Source organism: Echinops telfairi, unplaced genomic scaffold (assembly GCF_000313985.2).
Source record: "Echinops telfairi isolate 266 unplaced genomic scaffold, ASM31398v2 ScPeMD7_4;HRSCAF=17, whole genome shotgun sequence".
Classification (NCBI taxonomy): Eukaryota; Metazoa; Chordata; class Mammalia; order Afrosoricida; family Tenrecidae; genus Echinops; species Echinops telfairi.
This window is the reverse complement of record NW_022103900.1, coordinates 9456835-9484338: the sequence shown is the minus strand read 5'-3', so window position 1 is coordinate 9484338 and position 27504 is coordinate 9456835. Positions and strand designations below refer to the sequence as shown.

General features: G+C 40.5%; 1 protein-coding gene across 1 annotated transcript in view; it reads right to left on the bottom strand.

The window, feature by feature from the left end:
* Positions 1-27270, bottom strand: part of SCN3A (sodium voltage-gated channel alpha subunit 3) — a 127337-nt gene extending 100067 nt beyond the window's left edge. The window contains exons 1-2 of the mRNA XM_045298937.1: positions 27071-27270; positions 8181-8382 (exon numbers count right to left, since the gene is read on the bottom strand). The gene's annotated coding sequence lies outside the window, so the exon portion shown is untranslated. The remainder of the gene's footprint in view (positions 1-8180; positions 8383-27070) is intronic.
* Positions 27271-27504: the final 234 nt, after the last annotated feature.

Genomic DNA, 27504 nt, shown 5'->3' with positions numbered 1-27504 from the left:
GACAGATTTTTCCCTTGAAGTGCAGAACTCTCAGTGCATTCTATTTAGAATCAACTTCATGTTTTCGTAGAGCTTTTCACTTTTGAAAATACTATTATATGACTTTTTAATAAAAAAAATCAATGGTATATGTGAATAAATATAGAAAATAGATTTTATAGTCCAATTCAGATTCCTAGGCTTACATAATAGTTTGTGTGATACTAACAAGGGTTTATGAAATTATATGATGCCAACCAATATTATAAATACAAAACTAATATGGTTAAGAAATCAAAACTTGAAAAAACTGATGTATTAAACATCTAGAATATGCTGTGACAGTACAGAGGCAAAGACAGAAAGAATTTTTCTATTTCTTGGATTTTTTTTCATGTGTTTTCACCCTGCATATTTTTCTAGAATAGCAGACAGTTCATGCATTGTATCAGTCTACAACCTGTTAACACAAAATAGTCTCTCTCGCTCCCTGTAGGGATTTTTATGAGTATGTTGCAGACAAAATTGATTTGTTCTGGTCTGTTCCCATGGAAACAAAGTTATGTCAGTAGGCTGTAAATTTTCCGTCTTCAAGGATAGACAGTTGATCTTTGTCACACAACTTGATAAAGTAGGGAAAATTAAAAAAAAGAAATCCGCTACATATTTTCCTGTCCTTGATGAGACTGGGAATTACCTAGGAAGGACTGCCTCCGTTTCTCCATAGAAAGTAAATTCTATGGTTTTTTAATATTGGCATTATTTAAAAGAAATGATGATAGGGCAATTAATTACGTTTCTCTTGGGTAAAATTATTGATTTTTTTCAAGGAATTTTTCATTTAGGGATAATCATTGGATAATATTTATCATATGTCCTCAGGTAGTATATATAGCAAATATAAAATTTCTAAGGCATTTTTAGAATACTTAATACATTATAAAGATTGCGATTGGACAATCTTCAAGGGAGAAACTACTATTTTCTGATTTTAAGAGAGTTCTGAAATGATGATGCTTGGTTTGTGTGCTTACATTGAGTTAGCTTTGAATATTAAATAATAACACATAGCTATGACATATGACAAAATAATAATAATTTATAAATTATGAAGGGTTCATGGGGGAGAGGGAACAGGGAAGGAGGGGGTAAAATGAGGAGCGAATACCACGGGCTCTAGTAGAAAGCAAATATTTTGAGAATGATGAGGGAAACAAATGTACTAAAGAGTTTGACACAATGGAAATATGTGTAGAATGTGATAAGAGCTGTACAGGTCCCCAATAAAATGGTTTAATTAAAAAATGTTTTTTAAATAATACAAAGCATGTTTATAATGATTACTCCCTCAGACCACCACTCGCCTGTCAGTCTGTTGTAACGTGGTGGCTGGTGTGTTGCTGCGGTGCTGGAAGCTCTGCCCCTGGTATTTTCAAATACCAACAGGTTTCAGCAGAGCTTTCAGACTAAGAACAGATTGCGGAGGAGGAACGGGCTTGCCACTACTGAGGAATTAGGCCTTGAAAATCTTACGGAGAGCATTGGAACATTTCAGCTCCGTCCATAAGGCCTAATGACAGGAAGCAGGACGCTGTCAGAAATAATGCCAGAGGATGGGTCCCTGGGGCGGGAGGCCCTCAAAAGCTGAGGAGGAAGAGCCGCCTTCTCAAAGCAAAGTCACCCGTGGTGACACGGAGGGAGTGAAGCCTACAAGAGTCAAGTCTAGGGGACCTTCCTTTGCTAATGTCATGAGTCAAAATGAGAAGAAACAGATGCACACTTCTATTAATAATTGTTTTCAAAGATGAAATGGAGTGCACAAAGTTCAATCTGCTAGATGCTACTGAACTGAAATGCATGTAAGTATTGGTCATTTTCAATCAGACACTCATATTGTTTTCTATGCCAAGAAGGACAGGTTCTAGAGGAATGGTGTTGCATGCATCATTAAAAAGGACACCTGCTCTGTCTTGAAGTACAATGCTGTCTGTGTTAGGATAATGTCTCCCTGCTCACAAGGAAATCCAGTCAATACATCTATTGCATCAACCACCAAAGCTAGTGATGCAGAAACTGGAGAACTCTACCATCTTAAGCCTGAAACAGATCAAACATGCAATTTGGCTGAATTGATAAATTATTGGTGATTGGCAGGCAAAAGTTGGAAACAAGGAAGAAAGAACAGTCGCTGGAAAATATGACCTTGGTGATAGGAATGAAGCTAGAGATCACATGCTAGAAGTTTGCAAGACCAACAACCTCTTCATTGCAGAGACTTTCTTTCAACAATGCCAGGTCAATTATACAGATGGACTTCACCAGATAGACTACACCCAAACCAAATGGACTATATCTGTGGGTAGAGATGATGGAGCAGCTCAATATCAGAAGCAGAAATAAGTTCAGGGGCTCATTTTGGAACACGCCGTCAATTTTCTTTTGTAAGTTCAAGTTGAAGCTGAAGAAAATGAAAACAAGTCCACAAGAATCAAAATATGACCTTGAGTCTACCCCTCCTGAATGTCAAGAACAGATTCGGTGCCCTGGACACTATTGACAGACTTGAGGAGCAGTGGGATGACATCACACAGAAGAAAACAAAATATCAGTAAAAACACAAGAAAAGGCCAAAGTGGTTATCAGAAGAGTCTCTGAAACTTATTGTTAAACATAGAGTAGGTAAGACAAATGGACAAAATGATGAAGTCGAAGAGCTGGACAGAAATTTCAGGGGACAGCTGGAGAAGACTAAGTAAAATCTTACAATGAAATTAGCAAAGTCCTAAAGTTAGAAAACCAAAACTGAACAGCACACGGCATATATTATGTTGAAAGAACAAAAGAAAAATTCAAGCATCCAGTTGCAATATTAAAAGATTGGATAGATAAAGTATTGAACGAGGCAGGAAGCATCAAAATAATTTGGAAAGAATACACAGCATTAAACAAAAGAACAAACAAAAAACCTCTCTGCCATTGAGTCGATTTTGACTCATAGTGACCCTGTAGGACAGGAAGACCTTCCCTTGTGGGATTCAGAGACTGTGACCCTTTAGAGAAGTAGAAACTCTCATTTTTTCTCCCATGGAGCAGCTGATGGTTTAGAATTTCTGATCCCATGATTAGTAGCCAAACTTATAACCACCACACTGCCAGGGCTCTCTACACCGAGTAACTGTACCCAAAGAACCAGTCGACATTCAGCCGTTTCAAGAGGCAGCATAAGATCAAGAATGAATGCTCATGAAAGAAGACGTCCAAGCTGCATGGAAAGAATTACCCCCAAACAAGGCTCTAACCATTGATGAAATACCAATAGAAATGTTTCAACACTCTGATGAAGCACTGGAAGGACTCGCTAATGTATGCTAAGAATTTGGAAGGCAGCTTCTTGACTAGTTGTCTGGAAGAGATTCATATGTGCAGGTGACCCAGAAGAATTAGCAAATTGTAAACCAACAGAATTGATATCACTCATAGGTAAAAGATCATTCAACAATGCTTACAGTGCTACATTGATAAGGAGTTACCAGAGATTCAGGCTGGATGCATACAAGGGTGTGGTAAAGGGACATTGTTGTTGATGTCAGAGGGGTCTTGAAAGCAAACAGCCAGTGAGATGTGTACTTGTGTTTCAGTGACTATGCTAAGGCATTCGACTGTGTGGGTCATTAAAAAACCAAAGCAAACATGGGTAGCCTTGAGAAGAATGGGAACTCCAAAACCCTGTTATGTTCACGCAGAGCCTGTACGTGGCTCACGAGACAGTTGTGAGAGCAGAACGATGGAAGCTGCGTTGTCTGAAAGACAGAGAAGTGTGAGTCAGGGCTGTAGGCTCCACCATCCTTCTTCAGACTGTCTGCTGAGAAAATATTCAGATAGTCTTACACGAAGGAGAACAACGTGGCATCAGAATTGGAGGAAGGCTTATTAACTCGCTGTATCGGATGGCACAGTTTTGCTGGTTGAAAGTGAGGAAGACTTGAAGGCTTTGCTGATGAAGATGAAAGATTTCAGCCTTCAGTGTGGATTACAACTAAACATTAGGAAAACAAAAATCCTCACAGTTGGCCAATAGTTAACATCATGGTGACTAGAGAAAAGTTTGAAGTTGTCAAAGGTTTTGTCTTGCTTGGATCCTAATGAATGGGCATGGAAGCAGCAATAAAGAGAACAAAGGACATGTTGCTTTGGGTAAATCTGCTGCACAAGATCTCTTTAAAGTGTTGGAAAGCAAGGATGTTACTTTGAGAACTAAGGTGTGCCTGACCCAAGCCAGGGTACTTTCAATCCCTTCATATGCATGTGAAAGTTGGACACTGAATATGGAAGACCAAAAAACTACTGATAAATTAGAATTATAGGGCTGGCGAAGAATGCTAAAAGTACCATGCCTTGGAAGAAATACAGGCAGAATGCTTTTTAGAGGGCAAGACTTTGTTTTATATACTTTGGAAGTATTGTCAGGAGAAAAACATCAAGCTTGGTAAAATAGAGAGGCAGTGAAAAGACTCCAGACAAGATGGATTGGCACAGTGGCTACAATGGGCCCAAAGTTAAGAGCAAGGGTGAGGATGGCGCATGACCAGGCCGTGTTCTGTTCTGTTGTAGGGTCCCTGTGAGTCAGAAACACCTCTACAGCACCTCACAGCAGCCACAGCGGGTCAGACATGCTATGAAGTAATTAATGCATATTAGCTCTTTCATTCACCATTATAGTCTTATGAAGTTGGCATTACTATTCTCATTTTACAGATCATGAAACTTAGGCACATGTAGATAGATCACTTGCCTAAATCCCAAGTTAGTAAGTGAAGACATAAAGATTTGAATTCAGATTGACAAGAAACTTGGAATCTGTACACCTATAAAAATAAAATATTTTAAGTATATATTTGCAAAAATAAAATTATGATAGAGTCAACAACTTTATGAGATAATAATATATATGATTCTTTGATATATTTATATACCTATTCATCTCTATATTTATATCATTAATATCACATAGAAATAAAATTTTTGTGAAGACCACTTTTAAATGACTGCCTTAGTACCTTGAGGCAGAATCAGCAAAAATGCTATCAGATTCAGAAGAGACCATAGAAGGATTGCTGAGGTCAGATGGCTCATGGCTGAAAGCAAAGAATCCCCCAAAGATGTTTACCTGTGTTTTATTAACTATATGAAGGTACTTCACTATGTCCTCCATAGCAAATTTTGGATAACATTGAATGGGAATTCCAGAATAGAAGAATTCACAGTGCTCATGTGGAATCTGCACTGTAAATAAAATAGAACAAGGATATGGTGCGTGGTTTAGAACCAGGAATGATGTGCATCAGGGTTATATCATTTCTCCATATTTATTCAGTGTCTATGCTGAGCAAGTTATCTGAGAATCTGATGATATTAAGTGGTCTGTGGCATCAAGATCGGAAGAAGTCTCATTTGCAACCTGTGATATGTAGAGACACAAGTGAAGAGGACTTGGTGCCTTTACTGATGAAGAAAGGAGAAAGACTACAGCCTTCAGTACTGATTACATCTTGACCTAAAGAAAACAAAAATCTGCACAGCTGCATCAAGGAACAACATCATGGTAAAAAGAAAAAAATACTGACTTCGAGATTCCATTTAACTTGCATCCACCACCAATGTACATGGAAGTAGCATTAAAAAAACGCAATAACTATGTATTTCAATGGGAAAACTGCTTCAAAAGATCTCTTTAAAAAGCAAGTCTCCACAATGGGATTTTACACACTCGTAAGAAACAATGGCAAAGCTGTGCACCACCTCATGACATGGACAAAATTGGAGATTAGCTTTGCAAAATTAGTCCATCTCAGAAAGAGAAATATTTTATAATACCATTCTTATCGATCAAGAAAGGAAAAAATGATTTTCACCCAAAGGGAAAGATTTTGAAGACTATAAAGACAGAACTAAAGGGGAGGGGCAAAGGCAGAGACGGAGAGGAAAGGAAGGAAGGTTGGTGGGAAAAGCAACAGAGCAAGAAGAAGAAGAAGAATCGCGTCCATCGGGATGGCCACATCTGAAGGCCTCTCTGAGGAGAGGGCTGTGCCCCTAGATATGGTGTGTGTTTGTGTCGGTGTCTTATATTCCGCAAATAAAAAGGCAAAGAAGAAAAATGCAGCGAGTAAGCTTTTCTTTGTTTGTGTAAGAGAGGAAGAAGATGGCCCTGAAATCCTCCAGCTTCCTCGCCGCTGTGACCGAAACACTGGTGCATGGTGATACCAGCAAAACCGAAACCGGCGTACATCCCTTCGTGATGGACAAGTCAGTGTCAAACAGCAAAATAAAGAAGTAAATAAAGAGCAAAAACATCACTTTGACGACTAAGGTACTGCTGACTCGACCAGGGTATCTTTAACTGTCTTGGGTAACATGTGAAAGCTAGACAGTGAAGACGGTAAACCAACCCAAGAACTGAATTATGGTGTTGGGGGAGGATATTGAATAAGCCACGGACTGCTAGCAGAACAACCAAATCTGTCTTCAAAAAATAAGTACAGCTTTGGACATTTATCCAGAGGGACTGGTCCCTACAGAAGGACATCATACTTGGTAAAGTTGAAGATTGCCAAACAAGAGGAAGACCCTCGAGGAGGTACACGGGGTGACGTCAGCGATGGACTCCAGTCAAGAACTGATTGTGAGGGTGATGCAGCGCTGTCTCTGTCACTATGAATCAAAGCCAATTGGACAGCGCCTAGCAGCCAGAACATCTCTATCTATGTTTAGCGCATTGAAGTTACATAAAGGGATATTAAAAAGCCTAGGCTAGCTTCCTCTATGCCTTATAGCTCATGCGGTCCACCGCTTGTCAAGGGATGCAATAGTCAACGTCATTATTGATCTGAATCAACCCACTGGGAAATAAACCCATAGCACAGATAAACTGTGCCATGTTCCAATATAAAGTCTGTTTAGAATTTCCCTATCCTGGTCTTTTCCTATTAGCTAACTTTCATTATTTTTGACATAAAAATGTGTTGTTTAATTGATTAGCAGGAGACTATCTTTCCTCCTTTTGCTACTTGGAGTCAGTGTCGTGCTTTGAAAAGAAATAACTAAGTGCAAAGCTCATCTTTGTTTTAAAAAATATTTTCTATCTTGGAAATAATAATTTGCTTTTAGAATATGGTGTTTGTGTGGCTTTGTCTTATCAGACAGCTATAAGCTTCGAGAGACAATTGCTAACTAATGACAACAATTAAGCCAACTTTGAAATACACAAATCTGCATGATTAGTTTTATTATACCGTATCTTTTTCTACTGTACATTTGTGCATACATAGATTGCATACTTGATTCCCCCATCTCCTCTCTCGAAGCCTCCTTTAAATTTCTTTCTAGTCGCTGGCTAAGGAATAGGCAAGTGACCCTATTCTGGCCCACAAGAGGGAAAGGCAATCCTGCCGAGTGTCTATGGAAAGGCCTTCGCATTCCTAGGAAAGAGATGGTAAAGGAGAGAGCACGCTGGTCTCTGACCCTTACCATGGCAGGATATGATGCATTGATGCATGACACTCCGTCAGCATCTTTAAAGCCACAAGGGAAGCGTTTCTGAGGACAGAGCCAGAGCTGTGTGTGTGTGGCAGACCACAAACACATCCACCCTTGGGCCTTTGGATGGATCACTCAGCCTTTGGACCCAAACAACATCTGCACTGCTTGCTATGCTCAATAAAAGTCTTTCTTGACAAAAACATTTTTAGACAGCTTTTCTGCTAGTTGCAGCTGTTACACCAAACAGACATTCCTTGATTGTCTAAAACACTTGGCCAGTTCAGAGCTCAGCTCACATCCAAATACTAACTTCATATTTGATGTCTTTTACTCCATGCAAACAGGTAAGCTTTGGATCCAATTTCAAAAAATATATAAGGAAATTTAAAGTAAATATGATCGTGGGTCATTTACTAAATGCACAAGACACATAACTCCTTTGGAAGAAAAACACGTGGGATAACATCTCTCTTTCACTGGCTTCATTCCATTCTCTGAGGTCCTCCTCCCCAGAGCTCCACTTCAGTTTACCTCTTTGGAGGACAAAACGAATGAAGAGAGAGGGGAACCACTGTAATGCCTTCTTTTTTGGTTCTAGCACAACTGCCCACATTTTCGTTCCTGTTTCATAGACACAAGTGCATACTCCGTGGTTGTTTTGGTACCTTTGAGAGTCACAGCACCTTCTTCAGGAAAAGTGCCAGGCCCCTCCTGTGAATGGGCTCATTGGTTCGCGTAGTATCCCTAGAAGAGATCTGTGTGTTTTCGATGGTTTGTGTTTCACTCTGCCACAAATCCTTGACAGATCTCTCTCTCATCCCTCATGGACTCTGATGGGGCTTCCCGACAGCGTTCTTGCTCCATGATCTGTGTAGAAAGAGAACACAAGGTGAGGTTAGTTAAGCAGCTTTGGCATTTTGAATGAAGTGGACATCCAAGTTTCAGTATTATTTTTTGTTTGTTTGTTTGTTTGTTTTACTTAGAGTCTTAGGTCAAGTAAGCAAGGGGACTGCAAGCCTAGATATTCGATTCTTTACAGCAGCACTCCCTGGCAGACATCATCGAGGCTGGGAGCGGGAGTGGAAGTGGTGAGGTTGGGTGGGGACTCTGTTGGTGTGAGGGCGGAGGGGCTGGGGCTGGGGCTGGGTGGGGTGTCTCTTTCTTTCTTTGACAGCCTTGATGCATTGACTCATTTCTGAATTCATTCTGGAGCTCCAAGAAGTTCGCTGTTTTCACTTCCTACTTATTTTCCTCTTTTCGGTTTTTCCTCTTTCTTTCTTTTCCTCAAATACCTCAAAAGCCAAAGAAGCAGACGTGTGACATGTGTGGTTGGTGCTGGGGTCGTGGGTCAGTTTCCAGTTCCTTGACTATTCCAGTTTCATTTCTACCGAAACACGTGCTGGTTGGTCATATTCAATGACTTCTAAAAGTACATTTCAGACAAGCTAAGGCGAAAAGTCAGTATACTAAACCAGGGGCTCATGCTAACCTACACGTAACAATTTGACTCTTCCTCCATTCACCTATACATATTAGCAATGACTTAGCCCAGTTAAAGTAAGGTTTATTTCAAAGGACCATGTAAGTCTATATGCTTCTAAAACCAAGAACTTGAAAATGGTCTTTATTTAATTCACTTATGCAATGCTAGCCACCAAACCACTCATGGATTCTCACCAACATACATTTCATTTGGCAAGTCACCAAAACCATTAGGATTCAGTTTTTTAAAATTTACTTTTATTTCACACATAATCAATTCAATGACGTGTCGTGAGATGAAGCTTACTTCCTTAAGTCACAGTCTATTCTCTATTTGCTCCCAGAGTTTTCTTTTCTAAAATATATACCCTACCTTTAGTAAATTCTGGCCCTGCCTCTCAATGACTTACAGTCATTTGGGAAGAATGTTCAAGTGCCTCTCTTCTCTTACCTAATAGCATGGCCATGACTCTGTACTTCACGTACTATCTGCTATCAAGCATGGTACTTAGACCATCCAGTTTTTTGTTTCCATTTTGTTCATGGAAATTATCATAAGCAGCAGAATAGGCTTGTTGCTGGAATTAAAATGAGACAAAATTAAGTTGTTGTTGGAATGAAATAAGATACATATGGAAAACCCAAAGAGTTTCCATGACTGCAAATTTTAATGGAAGTGCCATCAAATTGATTGCAACACATAGCAGCCCCATAGAGGGTTGCAGGGGCTCTAATTCACTTTACAGGCACCGAGCGCCTGGTCTTTCTATGTGAGTCTTCACATAGACTGCTGCAAATTGAACCCCCAACCTTTCTGTGATGAGCCAAGTACGTTAACCACTGCACCAAATGTTGTGGTTTCCTATAAAAGTTGGAGGTGTTGGGTGTTACTAGTGGTAGTAACACTATCCATTTCCATCCAGTCCATTTTGACACACAGTGAGCCCCGAGAGGATTTCTGAGTCTAGAGACACACAGTCTCACCTGCCTCCCTCTGCCATAACGACAGTCATAATATTAGTAAAAAGATACAATAATAATTCATCTTATTATTCTACCTCCCCTTACTTAACACTGTGAGACCTTGGACAATTACTTAACTACCTGAACTGCAACGACCTTGTTCTATAACGAGACAATAATATTAATAATCGTATCCAATAGAAAAAGAAGTTGAAGCAGAGTTCATTCTGACTCACAGCAACCCTCTAGACAGAGGAGAACAGCCCCTGTGGTTTTCCAAGCTGTCAATCTTGATGGGAGCAGAAAGTCTCATCTTTCTCCAGCAGAGGAAATGGTGGGTTCGAACTGCTAACTTTGCGGTTAACCACACAGCATGTGACCCACAAGGCTATCAGTGCTCCAAATAAATGTATAGCAGTTCAATTGATGCTAATTCACCAGCCCAAGTTAATAAATGTTCATTCACCTTTCTTCACAACACCCAAGGCTTTAAATACCCTGGTGGAACAGTGATTCAGTACTTAGCTGTAAACAGAAAGATCTGCTTCCGTCAATACGACAATCTTAGAAACCTTGTGGGGCAATTCCACTTTGTCAGATAAGGTTGCTATGAGCTAGAGTCAACTGGACAGCAATGGGTCTGGTGTGGTGAGTGTACCGCCTGACAGAGAACATTATGTTAAATGGCCCAAACGTCCACTTAGACACTGCATCCAAACATTTGAATGCTTTCATTGGGGATAGAGGACAAGCTATCACAGGAGGAATGCGGTGAGGGTAAGAAGCGGACGATGGACAGAGCGTTGAAGTTGAGAAAGCATCCCAAAGTTTCTGGTTTGCTTGAGCTTTCGTCATTGCTTATTTATGAAAATCATGAATTTACAGAAGAGGGACACTATATCTTATGCCCTAGACTCTAAATGGGAGAGGGTTTGTGTTTTCATTTCCAAGTCGCCATGGGAAATAACTGTGGTTTCTGCTCACGGTTGCATGCTCCAGTTCAGTCCACTAAAGGTTAATTGGACCTCTAGGTCATTCATCTTTAAGAAGGAATCGTGATTTACAGATTACCCATGGTAAAACTTGGACTCCTCGAGTTAAGAGGAGAGCGAGGATTATTTAAAGTAGCTCTGACCTGAGTGGGCCTACGAATCATTTGGGCTCCTTGTTTAAGAGGCACATTTCTAGTAACTCGCTGGAAATTCTGAAAAAAAAACCCAAAAAAAAACAGGTCTGGGCCAAGGTCCAGGGACCCACATTTCTAATAAGCTTGCCAAGTGAAATTGGTGCATGTTATACATGGGCTGCAGTTGGCGAGGTGGGGGGTGGGGGGAACAGTCCTCTTAGAAAGGGCTGAGATGGCTCAGAAATTTTATTTTGAGAATATCTAATATCAGAATTTGACCAGCAAATTTGAAATGAAGAAACACTTCATTCTACAGTTAAGTCAGTGGTACCTCAGAGAGCATGGACAGGGCTTTTTCTCCGTCAAGTGTAGACGTCACCAACTGAGGACCTTAAAAAACCATTGCCTAAATCTTGTTGTTGTTAACCCGTTGCTATTTGTAGGATTAATTTCATCAAAGATAATTGTATGTAAACAATATCATTTTCTAGTGATGGGCTTAATTATTCCCCCTTGGTGTTATTTTATTTTATCTTGACAATTCATTAAGATCACGTAGACTCACTATGATTTTTAATCTTGTTAATATTGCGAATCGCTGTTGAGTTGACCCTGAGTGATGGTAAGCTCCTGTACCATGGATACAGGCACTGTCCTGTCCTGCACTGTCTTCACGGTTGTTCGTAAGCTGGTCTGCTGTTGCGAACACGGTGTTATTTCAAGTGTCTTCCAACTTGGGCTCACCTTGCTGCATTAAATGGAGCTACATTCTTTTTGATCTTACTATAGAGTTCAATGATTTATTTTAGTGTATATAACTGGTTCCGAATTTTCCAGTCCAAAACTTTTCTGTCACATATTAGGATGTAAAGCGTTGGGGACTTAGGAAGCACGTTGTTTATGCAAGAGCTCAAACAGATCCAAAGCCACTTCCTGAAAATCCCACAGGGCTTTCTAGAGGGCACCGGCCAGTAATGGATCACAACCTTGGAGGCTGTAGGAGGCGATTCTGCTCTATCTTTTAGGGGCCCCATGAGTTGAAGTCAACTGGACAGCAATGGCTTTGGTTTTGACGTTGGTACCACTTTACATTGCTTTTCTAAAAAGACGGGATGTAATAAATGAAAATCAAACCCCTCTAGAAGTGTGACTTGGCAGGATTCATTCATTCTTAAAACTGTAGTGTAGAGTTCTTATAAGCATTTTTCTCAAAGAGTATATATAATTTTATAACATAACTAAATTGAATGAGGAAGCAAAGGATCTTAGAATTGGAACAGATCTTTCAGGCCACTGAGTTTCACAAAACTAGAGTTTAGATTTGGTATCAGAATCATGTGGAAGACTAGTTAAAATAACTTGCTGGAGGCCACTCCAGAGTTACTGATTCACTTATTGAATACACACAATTTTACACGTGCACAGGAAATACCACTGTTTCTGCTGTTGAACGTTGGTGAGACATGAACGACCCAACTCAAAAAAATTGGATGCAATAGAAGTTTATGGCATGCCTGTGCAGGGACCAACTCTCCCTTGGAAGAGTGGCCCCGAACAGCATGCCCACTGTTCTTTTATACCCTTTTTGCAAGGAAGCAGTTTTAGCTGTGCAAGCAAGCGGGAACAGAAGCAAATCTTGAAGTTAGCCTTTAGCTGAACATTTTGGGAACCTTATCTGTAAGTTTCTGATCACAATGTCCTGAACATTCCGGGGACCTTATCTGTAAGTTTCTGGTCATTACGCCCTCTGCCCCCTTTGTGGTTAAATCAATGGTACTAGGTTTTGATTTCCCAAGCATCTGAGTCATTTACGGGAACTACCCCACTCCCCTTCTGTGTGACTTTTAAATACAAAATGGCTTTGCTGAGGTTATGTCCCACACTGCTACCCCAGAAGCCTCAGAAACTGGCGTATAGAACCCAGAATTTTTTAAGGTTAAGAGCATATATGAGGGTGAGTCCAAAAGTATTGCTACCTAGGTTCCAATTAATACCTACACAGGTTTATTTCCAATAAAATGTTTTAAAACGTATTTCATTGATCAGTGGAGAGCTGCAGACAAGTTCTCTCAGTGATTCCCTTGCCATCGTCTTAGCAGAGTGCTTCAAAATAAAAAGTCCAATCAAATCAGTAGCTTCCACGTGGATCTACTGAGCCAGTTAAATTCAAGGCAGAAAGAGTACTTCCAATGGTTATGGCACCTTTTTTATGAGATTCTAATAACAGGTGCTTCCTATGGATTGAATTGTGCTCCTCCCCCAAAAAAACCCCGAACCAGTGTTTTAATTCATAGCCTGTATGCCTGTGGTTATAATCCCATTTAGGAGTGGGATTTTGTGTTAATGAAGCAGGGTCAGCATGGGGTAAATGTCTAGTCATTCTCTTTTGAGATATAAAAGAGAAGAAACCAGTAAGGCAGAGAAGCAGTGATCGCAGTAGATGCTACACCACAAGGGCCTCCCAGAACCAAGACACAGCCTCAGGAGATAGAACCTTTCCAAGAGCCCCTAGACATAGAAAGCCCCATCCCAGAGCTGGCCCCCTAAATTTGGACTTCTAGTCTTCTAAACAGGGAAAATAAATGCATTTATTGAAGCCATTCACTTGTGATATTTCTATTACAAAAGCACTAATAGATAACTAAGACTCAAACCAAGAACCAAAACTCATTATTGTTGATAGATCCCCAGGCATAGTAACTTTATATAATGATTCCCAGGCTGTAAATCTTTATGGGGTTGGAAAGCTTCATCTTTCTCCCTTGAACTAGCTGCTGGGCTTAACCTACGGAGTTTTTTGACTAGCAGCCTAATAGGTAACTACAATACCTATCTTCTTAGAAAACTAAGACAGTGCTCAAAAATCTTCAAAAATATTTTTTAAATAAATGAAAGGTTTCATAAACTTTTGAAATGTTTATTTAGCTTTTATATTTAGACATCTGCCCACAAGCAGTTTAGAAAGTCATTCAGCTTATGGAAGCAAATGCTATTTTAGCAACATCTAGGGGAAACTCTGAGATAGCCGCTGTTTGTCTGTTAGCTTGCCATACTACGCTGTGAGGCTGGGTGCCATGCCACTGGCATTGCAAATACTAGCAGGGTCACACAAAGGGAGCAGGGGTCAGCAAAGCTTCCAGACTAAGAACAGATGCCTGAGAACGAATATGTGTCCATTTTAGAGGAATTAACCACTTTAACCCTTATGGGCAAAAGAAAAACAAACAAACAAAAAAAACCCCTTATGAATAGCATCCAAACAGCAGCCCTACAAGCACCGTATTATTTTCCATTAGCACGGCCCTATTTAATATTTATCAACATACATAAACTATAAGCATGTCTAGCTCAAAGATCTCTGCGGTAACTATGCTAGCAAGTTCCCTAGACATTCTCTAAAAAGGAGCAAGTTCTGGACCAAATGTTTTACTCAAAGAGTTTCCCACCACGTAAGATCTTTGACAAGTAATACCAATGATAATAGAAAACAATGATTAAGCTTGACAGGCATTGATTAGCTCATTTAATCTTCACATCAACCCTATGAGATAAATACTATGATGACCATGTTGGTTATAAGGAAACTGTAAGGATCAGGAATAATAAGAAACGTCTCCAAGGTCACGGAGCTAGTGAATTCTGTCACCAGTTAAAAGGCACCCCCACCCTTCCCTTTGGAAAAAGTAATAAAGTTCCTCTAAAAATAGTTTCTCCGTCGGCCGCTCCCTCTTCATTCTCTCCGCTAAGTGGGGCTAGTCAAACTCATCTATTTGTCATTCTCCAGAAGTTCTCCTTCTCGCGTCTCTGGATTTTAAAAATCTTCCTGCCAGAAATATTATTCACCGCCTGTTCTTGCCTGCTGAAACCTTACCTCTGTTTCAAAGTTCATTAAATCCCAATTTGGCCAGGTGTGGTGATTGTGTTTTCCTTTCACTTCTCTGAATATACAGATTATGACTGAAATTCATACAGGTTCTGGAATATTCTGTCTGCTGTTGCTACCAAGTACGGGCCCCTTGCTTCTGCCATGCTTATTATTGAATTCCTTGAGGTTCAGGACTAATCGAGCACTCGCTACTATAAATAGGAAATTATTAGTTGTCTGTTGATATAGATACTACATTAAAACAACAACGCTAGAGCTGTCCAAAACAATATGGTAGCCACTTGCTGCCACATTAGTAGCTTTTGAATACATGAAATATGACCAGGGCCAAATGTCACATTATTAATCGTATGGGTAGAGTGATTAAATAAAATACATTATTAATAAATTTAACTTCCCATATTTACATGTCCCCTTTTAAAAACTGTTGGCATGTTGCCATACTAAGATACCCGTATGTGGGTATCATTCTATTTCTCTTAGATAACCCTGGCTTAGTGTACAATATGCCCCCCTCGGCACCCCTTGGAAGTGATCAAACCTATTGGTAAATGGAGGAAGTAAGGATATGGGAATCGTTTCTATTCCAAGCTTTCTAAGATTTAAAGGCGCGGCCTTCTCTTGGCAGGTAGTTTTTATTATTATTTTACATGTTCAGATGGTTGTTTTTGTCCTTAAGTCAAAGATATTTTTGACCAAATATCATGACAGTGAAAAAAATCCCACTTTCCACAAGCCCGTGTCCTGTGTCTGTGTGTGCAAGTGCAGCAGAAAGCATGTGAAATTGAATGTAACAATGACGACAGGCTATCTGTTTTGAAATCACCTGGTTATGTGGAAAGTAGGGAGCAAACAGCAAGCTGCAATGAATAGCCAATCCTCCATCGCCATGTTTCCACTATGACATCAGTTTTGCTTCAGCCAAAATAGAAAGCGTTGAATTGCCTCAGTCACATCTCTTCGCTGGTACCGGGTGCTTTAGGCAGTTTCTTTCCAGGCAAACACAGACTGTTTACTGACTGTAATCAGAATGACAGCCCACTGTTTTACCAACCGAGTGTTAAGCATCTGAATGCCTTTTTCCCCCCCTCTTGGCAACCTAGGGAACTAGAATGGTGATCTTGTGGTATGACATGGGTTACCTCAAAATGATAGTGTCTATTATCTGTCTTCTTCACATTATTACGTGCATTCCGTTGAGATTTAAAGTACAGAGGATTGGAAATTCTCTAGCCTGGAGCACAGATATTTTAATCAATGCCTTTAGATCTGTGCTGGAGATAAATTCTATTTGAGCACAGTCCTAGGGGCTGAACTTTGTCTGCCAAGTGATTCTTTCATCAGGCAAAACCTGCCCCAGGAACCTAGGGTGATAATGCTGGGGAGTCTGGTTACCTGAGGCACATCCACAAGAGACACTCTAAAGTGACAACAACAACAAAAAAAGCAGACACATCCCTCTCTCCTACCTCTTTCAGAAGTGGGTTTGATAACAGGTTGAAGAAGAGAGGAAGGAAAACACAGTAGAATGGCAACTACAATGTAAGCAATGTGTATTCTAGACTTGTCTCTCCCACCACTTCCTGTGATACATTGAATAAGTCACTTCATGTCTTAGATGTTCAGTGTCCACATCTGTGTGAAAAAGGGGAGTGAAGGGAAGCTGACTGGTTTATTCCTCAGTACTCGCTTGTCTTGAATCTCGAATTCTAGTGTCTAGGTTCTAGAAAACTCTACTAGGTGCATGCAGGTGTTCATCCTATGAGAGAATGGTTTTAGGGTAGGGCAATAGCAATGCAGCTGACTACCTGAGTGATCATGACACTGAGAGGTACTGAGGTAGGCTGCATAAGACCTGTTAGAAGATACCGACTTTTTAAAAGAATACTTTAGTGAACAAGGATCTTGCAATGATATTCTCCAGCTCAAAAATAAATGATGATTTTTTGATGATTAAACAATATGATGAATATTTGGGGTAAACATGAAGAATTATTGTTGCTAAAAAGAACGATCCTCTTGAATCCTTCCAAACTAGATTTTCAAGCCCGTATGCATAATTTCATGAAATGCTAATATAAAAATCTGATGTGAGAGATTCTATAAAAAATAGTTGAACAAACCCACATAACTGTATGGTTTTTGACACAATCTGAAGTCACATGGCCGGAGCACCCTTACCCCAACAGGGTCTTCTGAAATAAAAAAAAGGGAACCCTGCTCTTAGGCTCTGAGTCCAGACGTAAAGTGTCTACTCATTCCACACACCCCCACCTCTCCTTCGGTTGCTGAGCACATCAGTGTCACCAAAATAGAGCAAGGGACTGCATTGCCTGCCCTGGTTTAGGTGTTGATGGCACCTCTTACTGCAGCAGAGCAACCCAGCGGAAGGTCTGTGCATCAGGGAGGAGGGTTCTTCGGCGTTCCATTCTCTGGAGGTAAAAGGAAGGACCGATGGTCTCCCACAGGTAAGAGAAAATTACATGTAATACAACGTTGTATTTAAGACAAGGATAGTAACGCCCACAGTGCCAGAGGAAGCGATGAGTGGCCCGGCCTCTGTGTCTTCGCCATTCTTCTCTATGAGGGAGGATGAGAAAGCGAGGCTGGCGAGACAAGGGCACAATCACGATGCAGAACTTTCAGGGAGCCCAGGAAAGAGAAGACAGCGGAGACAGAGCTGGCATTTGTTGAGTCTCTACAAGGTGACATGTGTACCACTTAAATTATCGCTTTATAGACAGGGATAAATTGGAGTCTGAGAAATTGCCTGAGGACAATGGGGCAATGGAGATATAGGTTCTTCAAGTGCCCCCTTTTCAATATCTTAAATTTTTGGTTTTCAACTTTTTTATTCAGGAATAGATTAAGAGAATAAGTAGAAAATATTTGGTCAGGCATAAAAATCCTCAAATGTTGTTTTCCTCAGGAATATGGATTCTTGGGGAAAATGAGCATTGTTTTGCGATAAAATTGACCTCAGCATATTGTGTAACACTTGGCCCCTCTGTGGCGTGCTCAATGGGATATTTTTGAAAAATGGTTTTCAAGAACTAAGGATCATTTTAAGAGATGGAGTAGAAAACATGTAAGAGAGCTCTCACCATTGTTTTGATTTTGTATCTTAAATCTCTTGTGTTAATGTTCATAGATCCACATCATGATTTGATGGTCATGGTCAGTTTGCATTTAGTCCTAAGCATGACTATGTCCCTTTTCAAAATGCACTAAACGCTTTTGAGTTGCAAATGGGGACGCCTTTCCCTACAGAATCCAGGGAGTTCTCATGTCACTGTGTGGTCAAGGGGATGGTTCCCTCAAATGGAAATTACTCAGTCTCTCACTGGATGAGGGTGTTAGGGTGATTCTTCTGCAAAAAACAAAGAAGCAAACAAAATATTTCTTCCCTATGTTTTCATTCATCCTTTAATATTTTACTGCTCAATTACTTCTATTTTTATTATCAATTGCCCAGATGCATAGCATGTAAAGATAGACTGTACACATTGAAGAAACAAATGATCCAATCCCTGCTTGTAAACCCAAGCACTAGTTCAGATGTCCCTCAAAATGATTTTGTCTCTCTTGTTTATCCCAGAAGCAATAGCCACAAGCTTCACATGATGGGTGTCTTTCTCCTAAGCCTTCACGGATCTTCCCTCTAACACATCTTTTAATGACCAGGGTGGCAGAATAGTAGAGGTCGTGAAGACAGCATCAGTTAGTCCTACTGCATGACTGTCCTCCTGAAGAAAGACTGTGCAATGTAATCTGCCCCGATGCTCACAGAGAACTGTTTTATTAATGGCTACCTTGGCTCCTCCCTAAGTATGTAAAAGATGTGGGACACCAGCAAGGAGAAGCCCCTGGGGTGTTAGCCTACCAAATGTTTCCTTAAAGAGCTGAAAAATCTGATTCACCTTTATAATGGAATGATCTTAAGGAATGCAATTAATTATTAATCCCACTGAGCTATTAGGTTAACCCATTTCTGTCTCAGAAATGCCATGTTCTGAAAATACTTTTCAGCATGCAGTCTGACATTCACATTTTTTGTTCATTTCCAGAACCTGCCTTTCTTCTCAAGTCTGCCATCCTTGTAAGTCAAAAAAGGAAAGTCTGTGTGTTTGTTTCCAACTGGATGACCCAGACAGTCAAAGAATTATCTTTTAATAGACACTCTTGATTGGTTAAGACTTAAATCTCAAGGGAGCAATTTATCAGGTGTAGAAGAAAATGAAAGACGAATCTCTGGTGTGTCCAAATTGCATAAGATGGATGCTCATTTCCAAATGTGCCTAATTGTTTATGTCATCCTTTTACAAAATGTACCATAGCTGCATCTGGATCAGACTTAAGGGTCAAAACTTGATCGTCTAAAATATAAAACAGCTTAAACTAATACAAAAGTAATATAAGCCAAATCCTACCTTGTTTCACTAAGGGAGAAACACGCCTGTCTCTTCTAAATGTTTTATTTCATGTGAGCATACATGTTCCCTCATTTTTAAGTGAGCATTTGAAAGTTAGTTCTTAGCAACTTCTTCCTTCGTTAGCCCATCAGTTATTAGCTTCCCTGATTTTTCTCTGCCTTCATCTAGTTCATTGGTTCTTCAACTGGGCTTCACATTTGAGATATGCTTGTAGACTTTTGAACAAATACTTCTCTCTAGGAGAAGCCCCAGAAGATCTAATAAAAGTGATGTAAAGGAGGCCAAGCATTGCCTCCAGTGGTCCTAAAGTGCAGTGAGAGGTGTGGGTCATTTGCTGAAGCAGTTTGACCTCTGTTTGCTCTCAGGAACTTTGCGCATCTTTTCCCCTACAGCTGTATTCTCTCCCATCATTTTTAATCAGTGCTGTTTTAATAATGCATTATGTGTGTGTTCATTTATTTATATTTATACATAATTCAGATTTTTTTCTGTTTGAGTTTCTATTTTCTGACCCAAAAGTATTCATGCCAGGTACATTGATGTTACTTGTATTCTCCCTCAACACCACCCAAGTTTTGTACCAATAAAGGGAAGATAGTTTGGTTATGGGCTATACTTCCAATGCTACTGTAATAGTATACTGTAATTTTTGGTGTATAAATATATAAAATAATATATTTTATATATTATTAGAACTTTGAGCCCATGTAATATTCAAAAGCATGCAAATATACTCTCAGTAAGATTTCTGTCACTTTGCAGCTAAAGGAAATATGCTTGCCCTAACTTTTATGATTTTGAAACAGATGTTGATCGTTTCCGAAGAAGGCAGATGTAGGAACATCACATACTGCACCAGCACCAGTAAGTAACAAGATGTTGACTTCAAGGGAAGCATTGACAGGGGTAAATGCCATCAGCGAGCACAGAAGTACCAGACATAATGCAGGGCTATTCGAGCATCTTAAACGAGAGAGATGGAGAAATGGATGGCAATGGATTGATCGTGCAGTAAGGTGACAGGGAATCTGAGCGCCAGTGGGGCTGTTTCTCCCCCTATATTCACTTCATCAAGCCATTTCCTCCCTGTGAGGGTACCTTCCCCTCATCAGTAACAATACTGCGTAATCGTGGCCAAATCTGGCCATCTGTTGGCTAGATCCAGCCCCTAGCTGTGGTTTGTTGGTTCTGTGTTGAAGAATAATCGATGCATTTGAATGATGGGGCTGGAGAAGAAAACTGAAAGTACCGTGGACTGACAAGAGAAGAAAGCCATCTGTCTCAGAAGTACAGCTCGAATGCTCCTTAGACACAATGATGAAGAGACTGTGTCTCTGGTTCGCTGAACACGTTATCAGGACAGACCAGTCCCGGGACAAGGACACCTGCTTGGTGGAGCAGAGGAGCAACAACGCAGAGGCAGACCCTTGACCAGATGGGCTGCCACCTGGCTGCAACAAAGGACCCCGACCCGAGAACCGTTGAAAGGCGGCTGCCGCACTAGGAGGGGTTCTCTTCTGCCCTACACAGGGGCGCAGGGAATTGCACCCACCTCGAGGGCACCTGACAACAACAATCCTGCACTGTGAATAATTTGAAATCGATTAAAACGATTGAGCAAGGAGTTTCTAATAAAAATCTGTATTGTTTAGCTTTTTCTGAGAAATTGTTTGATTGAACCATCCCTTAGCCCTGAGGGGGAAATGTCCTCTTTTCAGAAGAGGCATATGCTTCCTCATTCCCCGCTGGCAACCTGACTGAGTTCGCTCCTTCCTGCTACTGCTTTGCCCTTATAGAATTTTGGATGGTTCCCTCCGGGATTCCTTAAGATTTTTATATTAACAACAGCAGCATCAATGGCTAAATAGATGAGACAAAAATAATGTATACAGAGAAAAGTAAAGCTCACAAGCAGGAACTTGAAGGAGACACCGAAAGGAACAAACAGGGAACTGGATCTCCCATCGAGGCCTAAGCCCACAGCATGTGTCCCCTGCACCTTGTGCAAGGGTGCGTTGGGTCCTCGGATGGGCCACCACCATCACCTCTTGCACAGTGGGCAGTCAGTGTGAGGGCCCAGAGAAGGACGAAGTGTTCTGTATGCCTTGGGCAAGAATGAAGTCTATTCTGAATGTCAGGAGATTAAATTCCCAAAAGAGCTTCTTGGCAGAAGGTGGCCGAAGTTATTTAAAGAGTGACTTCCCATCTTTGAAATCACCCATGGAATAAAGCAATATTAAATGGCTGTTTCATAATTTAGGGCCCGTCATGTCTCTCCCTTTCCCCCAGCACAGAGCTTAATCACATGAGAAGCTCCCCATGTGCAAGTCTCCAAAAGATGAAAACGTACTTCCCTTATCACAGAAATAACTCCAGACTTCTCAAAGGTTTTGCTGAACTAAAACAACCCTTGAAAATTCCTTTAGAAAACTGTCACCTAGCCTATGCTTCTGTGCACTGTATGTTTCAATAGACAAACCTGCTTGGAAGTTGTTTCGCAATAGTTCTCTATGTATGTCTTTGACAAAAACTTCTTAAAGTTTTTTTTTCTAGATCCACTTTATTCAAGTCCTTAGGGGAAAGTGGTGATGTATAAAAACTCAGTCAATAAATACTTGGCATATTAAAACTTGTGGCATGTAGTTGAGTGGGTATTCATATACATTTTAAGGAATTACTCTCCTGCATTTAATTATCCTTCCAGTTATAGATTCAAAGTTCAGACACTCTCAAAGAGCTGGTTCTTGCCAAGGAGTTGGTAGAAAAAAGGCATGCCTTTGCTTATCGAGGGACAGGATTTTAATTATTGTGGTATCATCAAATGAACAAAATCTGTATTATTTTGCACTGTCATCGGTACCCATATTTGTTACATCTCGTTGTAATGAAACCAATGAATGAGCTAGTTTTGTTCTGAGTTAAAAAATATATATGTATTTTAAGACGAGGCTCAACTACAAATGGAGCTTCCTAATTAAATATAAGAAGCTCTGGCGGTGTTGTCACTTAGGCACTGGGCTGGTGGAAACCACGAGGTCAGTGGTTCAAATTCATCAGCTGCCCAGATAGAGACAGATGAGGCTGTCAGTTTTCATAGATCTTGATAGCCTTGGAAACCCTATCCAAGGTCGCAAGGAGTTGGAGTCAACTTGATGGCAGGGCATTTGGTCTTGATTTCAATCAAACATAAATGTACGGACTTTTATAGAACCTTAATTAGGAAATTTCATGAGCAGTTGGTATGGTTGACATTTGTTTTCTTCTAAAATTTTATAACAACCACAAAGAAATCATTGTTCAAATGCCAGATTCTATTCTGAGTTGCCATTAGAGTTGTTTATGCAGTAAACTTCAAGTGTAGGCCCCAAAAACAATGAAAATGTAGGCAAATGAAAAGTTATAAAGGTCTGAAAAAATACAGAAATAGAATATTAATATTACATATTGTGGGGCTGGGTGGATAATTAATCCTCAGAGTGTTAGAAAACTGGTAAAACAATCACCAATACTAAGAAGGGAATAATAATCTATTTTTAGACGACAAATGAAACATTAATTCCCAACCTTCAGTGAGTTCACAATATTGCTATACATGAATGATAATGAGAAAAAGTAATCAGTTGAGCCACTCTTGCCAAAAAAAAAACAAAACACATACACACAAACCAGACCACTAGCTAGTTACATATTCAGTCTTTGGTTAAAAAACAAACAAATTAAAAAAAACCACAAATTATCTTTTTTCTGTACTTAGCCCTGCGAACACATTCAGTTCGGGTCTGTTAACAATTAGATATTCGAAGAGCTGGGGCTAACCTAGAGCCGGTGAGGATGAACTCCCAGCCACCCTCGGGCAGCTGAGCTGCGATGGCTTCCCCTCGTAGGTTTGAGCCTTGCCAGCTCTTAGCATTTCAGATCTGTCCGATCGTGAGTCCATCAAGTCATCCGGCTGCCGCCGAAGATGGAACTGACAGTGCAGTTTCTTGAGTCAGTTCAAAGAGGCCCGGGGTGGATGAAGAGAGGGGTTGAAGGCCTGGAGGGCCCAAAGGTCACCCCACTTCCAGCCCCCAGTGCTCCAGTGGCACACAGCTGTCAGGAGCCTGGAGCGGCACTCAGAGAAGGCCTTCGGAGGAAGGAAGGAGAGATTTGGCAACACGTCAACAATTTCCTCAGGCACAGTTCACCTTCCCACCTCTCCTTGCACCCTTAATTGGCATGAAGCAATAGAGAGTTTGCAGGGAGAGTGGCAGCGCCAACATGTGCAGGCACTTCAGGAATATAGAACCTTTTATTTGGTGATCACGGTAGAAATTGGTTGACCTTTAAGTGGATTTCTTGGTGGATCCTAGGTGACTTTTGTGAAACTCCACAAAGACCTTGGGTCTAAGGAGTCCGTTTAAGTATGCTATAGAGGGGCCCCTGCTACAAACACAAGGTCAGAGGTTTGAGACCACGGGTCTGTCTCCTCCTGTGAAGATGAAAAAATCCCAGGAACCCAGAGAGACAGTTCTTCTCTGTCCAACAGGGTCTTCATGGTGGAGATCGGCTCAAGGGCAGTGGGTTGGGGGCTTGTGGGAGTGTGAAGGTACAAGGAAAATAAAGTCCCTGTTCTGTTCAAAAGAAGAATGACTTTAAAGTCCATAGTGATATATGATTGGACTGAGAGAAACATCTTCCAGAAGTTATTATGAGAATGCTATACACTCCAGGAATTTCTGAGTATGCTAACACTGATTGATACTATTTACAGAGAATTCATTTTTTGATGTTGTTTAGCGAGAGCGCTGTTCCAGGCTGAGAATTCAACCATAGAGTGTCTTGGCCACATTTTTCCACTCTGCCTGCTGTAGTAAAAGATTCTATCACCGTTACTAATAACAATAATGATACCAGGTACTGTTGGTGGGGTCAGGGAATGGGGTCATTAACTATGGTCCATTGACCGGATATACTTTAATTTGAGCAAACCTATATATAGCATTGGCATTATAATTTTTTTTATAGGTGGTGAAGCAGAGGCTCAAGAAGAGTCCATCATTTTTCAACTGAATAGTGAAGCTGGAATTCTGCAGGCCCTTGTCCTGGACCACTTCTCCAGACTGCTCCTCACTCATGTCCACCACAGAAGAACCTGGCCAGGCTTTTAAAACACCTCCTCTATTTCTGTACTTCTATTTTCAGCCTCGCAGTAACTGCATTACCCAACTCAGTAAGAATCAGTTCCGGATGTATCCGATTATGTGTATGTTGTGAAATCAATCAGTGAAAGTCCAGACACATTAGAATATTAGAATTTTAAAAATGAAAAGGATCTTTACTCTCAGTGTCATGGAGTCAATCCCAACTCATCTAGACCCTGTAGGACAGCAGAGAACTGCTCCTTTAGTTTTCCTAGGCTGGAAATCTGTACAGAACAGAGAGTTCTGTCTTTCTTCCTTGGAGCAGCTGATGGGTTTGAACTGCTGACTTGGGGGTTTGGCACCCCCCTTATTACCCCCTTTTGCCCCCAAACCCCCCAAACAAAAGAACAAACTCACTGCCATTGAGTGGATTCTGACTCCTAGCGACTCTATAGAACAGGGTAGAGCAACTGTGGATTTCCAAGACCGCGACTCTTTACAGGAGCAAAAGGCTGCTTCTTTCTCCCATGGAGCAGCTGGTGGCTTTGAACTGCTGACCTTGCAGTTAGCACCTCAGCACATAACCACTATAGCACCAAGGATCCTTAGAGATCTTTAATTATAATTCCATGTTTTTATTGATAAGAAAAAATGCACTTCAGTTATGCCTGTTGCCTTCTCTGAAGTCACAAAACCAGTTAGTCCACAAACTTGAACCCAAACTCAAGATTTCTAGTTCAAAGCTCAACTTATTTTTCTCAACATCAATGAATTAATGACATTGCTCTTGGCCTGACAAATGCAGTCACCATTCGAGTTTTCTAAGGAACATGATGCCCACGTTTGTTTGATGTGCCGTTTGCTCAAGAAGACTTTGATTCCCCAAATCTACAAAGAGCACATCCAGTTAAGGGAATAATGACTCCATGCCTGGCTTCTCATCTTGTCTGGGGTATGTGGAGAGAAACTCGGGGTTTGTGGCACTTTGGGAGAACATCGCAGTGGTTCCTCCCAAACAATAGCTAGCAGCCCAGCCAAAATACACGCATCCCTTCAGAAGCACAGACCAGTCCAATCCAGACCAGCTCTGGTGTTTACACGGAGCAGTTACTCACATCCAGTCACCTGCACAGAGGCCTGGTGTATACAATACATGCAAGTCAGGTCGCATCCATTTCTGGCAAACCCTTTTCATACAAGCAGTTTTCTGGTGATCATAGGGCAGAAGAGTTTCTTATCTGTACAAGAGCCAGGGCTTACTTTGAGGCAACCACACTTTTGAAACATCTTTAGGGGGAATATGATTTCTACTCCCTGGAGGATATCAAGTGAGATCTCAGAATTTTGCCTTAGTCTATAATTAGACGTGACAGCTGTTTTAAAGGCGGGGGCCTCAAGTTCTGTTTGTGAAGCTTCTTTGGAAACCCACTTTGAAACCCGGGGCCTGCCTTTCACAGGAGCCCACATCATTAGGAGTGATTGTGATGAAATGTTTCCAATCAAATTCCTACCAACACTTTTGACTGTATTTTTGTCACATTGCACCACCTGTTGTACAAAAAAACCCCACAAACTTGATGGCTTTATGGTTTTTACAACTCTTCTTTTTATATAACACCTCTAGATTGTCTGTTAATTTCTTACTCTAAATATGTGATTGCTCAGTAAATAGTACATTTAGGGTTATGCTCTGAAATATTTTACAGAAAACCACAGAAAATATAGGTCATGGGTAAAGTGAATGATAGTTCTGAGTCTCAAATGGTTACTCCTGGAAATTATTAATAATAATAATCGGCAGTTCTTAAATTTACCTCGGAAAGAATAAACACACATGCCAAGCATATGAGAAAATGCACCAAGAATGTATAATCCCTTTAAATAAATGAATTAAAAGGTAAATATTTAATAAAATCAATATATTTAAGGATTAAATATACATTATGGACTATATAAGGATAATTTTTATTAGAAAGTTAAATCTCTATTTAATGCTTAGTAGTGGTAATTTTTTACCTTGATAAGCATAGGTTATCTTTGAGGAGAACAATCCTATATGTCAAGCAGCCAAACAACTGTATATTGCTACCACCTCCCAAAAGCATGGCCTATTGGAGCCTGCTAGATAAAAGACTAGGGCACAGAAAATACAGCTCCAATGATACACTGCTGTTGAAAAGCACTGGACATACTGGACATTTAGACCGACGATGGACAGCCATGAAATATACTAGGTTAGCTGTAAGTGTCACAGAAAACAATTTCTTTGAATACAATGAATCATAAACAAGGATGTGCTTCCAAAACATAATATCATTTAGGTCTGTACCATAAGTCACCATGTCCAGCCAGAGGCTCGATTGCCTTTGAAAGATAAAGGCATCGTCAGCAGTTTACAGCTAAACCGATGCCTTTGGTTCTTGTAATTTACATTAAAACAGAATCAGGTTAAAAATAACAGCTTGAAGATGATTTTTAAAATAAGAAAATGACTCGTTCGCTACCAACTATGGCAGATGATTACATGTTTCCCTCCCCAGCTTACCTGATAAGAGAGCCTTCCGAATCACAGCATCACAGTAACAAAGCCCAGCATCCAAGATGGTTAGAGGACAACGTCCCTTCCACAGCAGTTGTTCAGACTATTGGCCACAGAGGTTCACAAATGAATTACAATTTTTTGTCTTCCTCTCTGGACTAGACAACAAAGAGACCTTTCCAGAATCCTCTCTGCTTCTGCTTCTGCTTCCTGTTCTCAGATTCACTCTATGGTACCCAACATATATCAGAAAACAGCTTAGGGGAAGGAGGAGGAAAAAAGGCTACCAGCACTCAACGTCGTAGTGCCATCTACTGGCCAAAACGCAAAATTGAACAAAAGGGGAAGTTGGTAATAGGCTCTATAAATAAGGAGGAATGTAAAACCTGTGTGGAAATTTGTTATCCATGAACGTGCCGCAAAATGATAACAGCCAGATA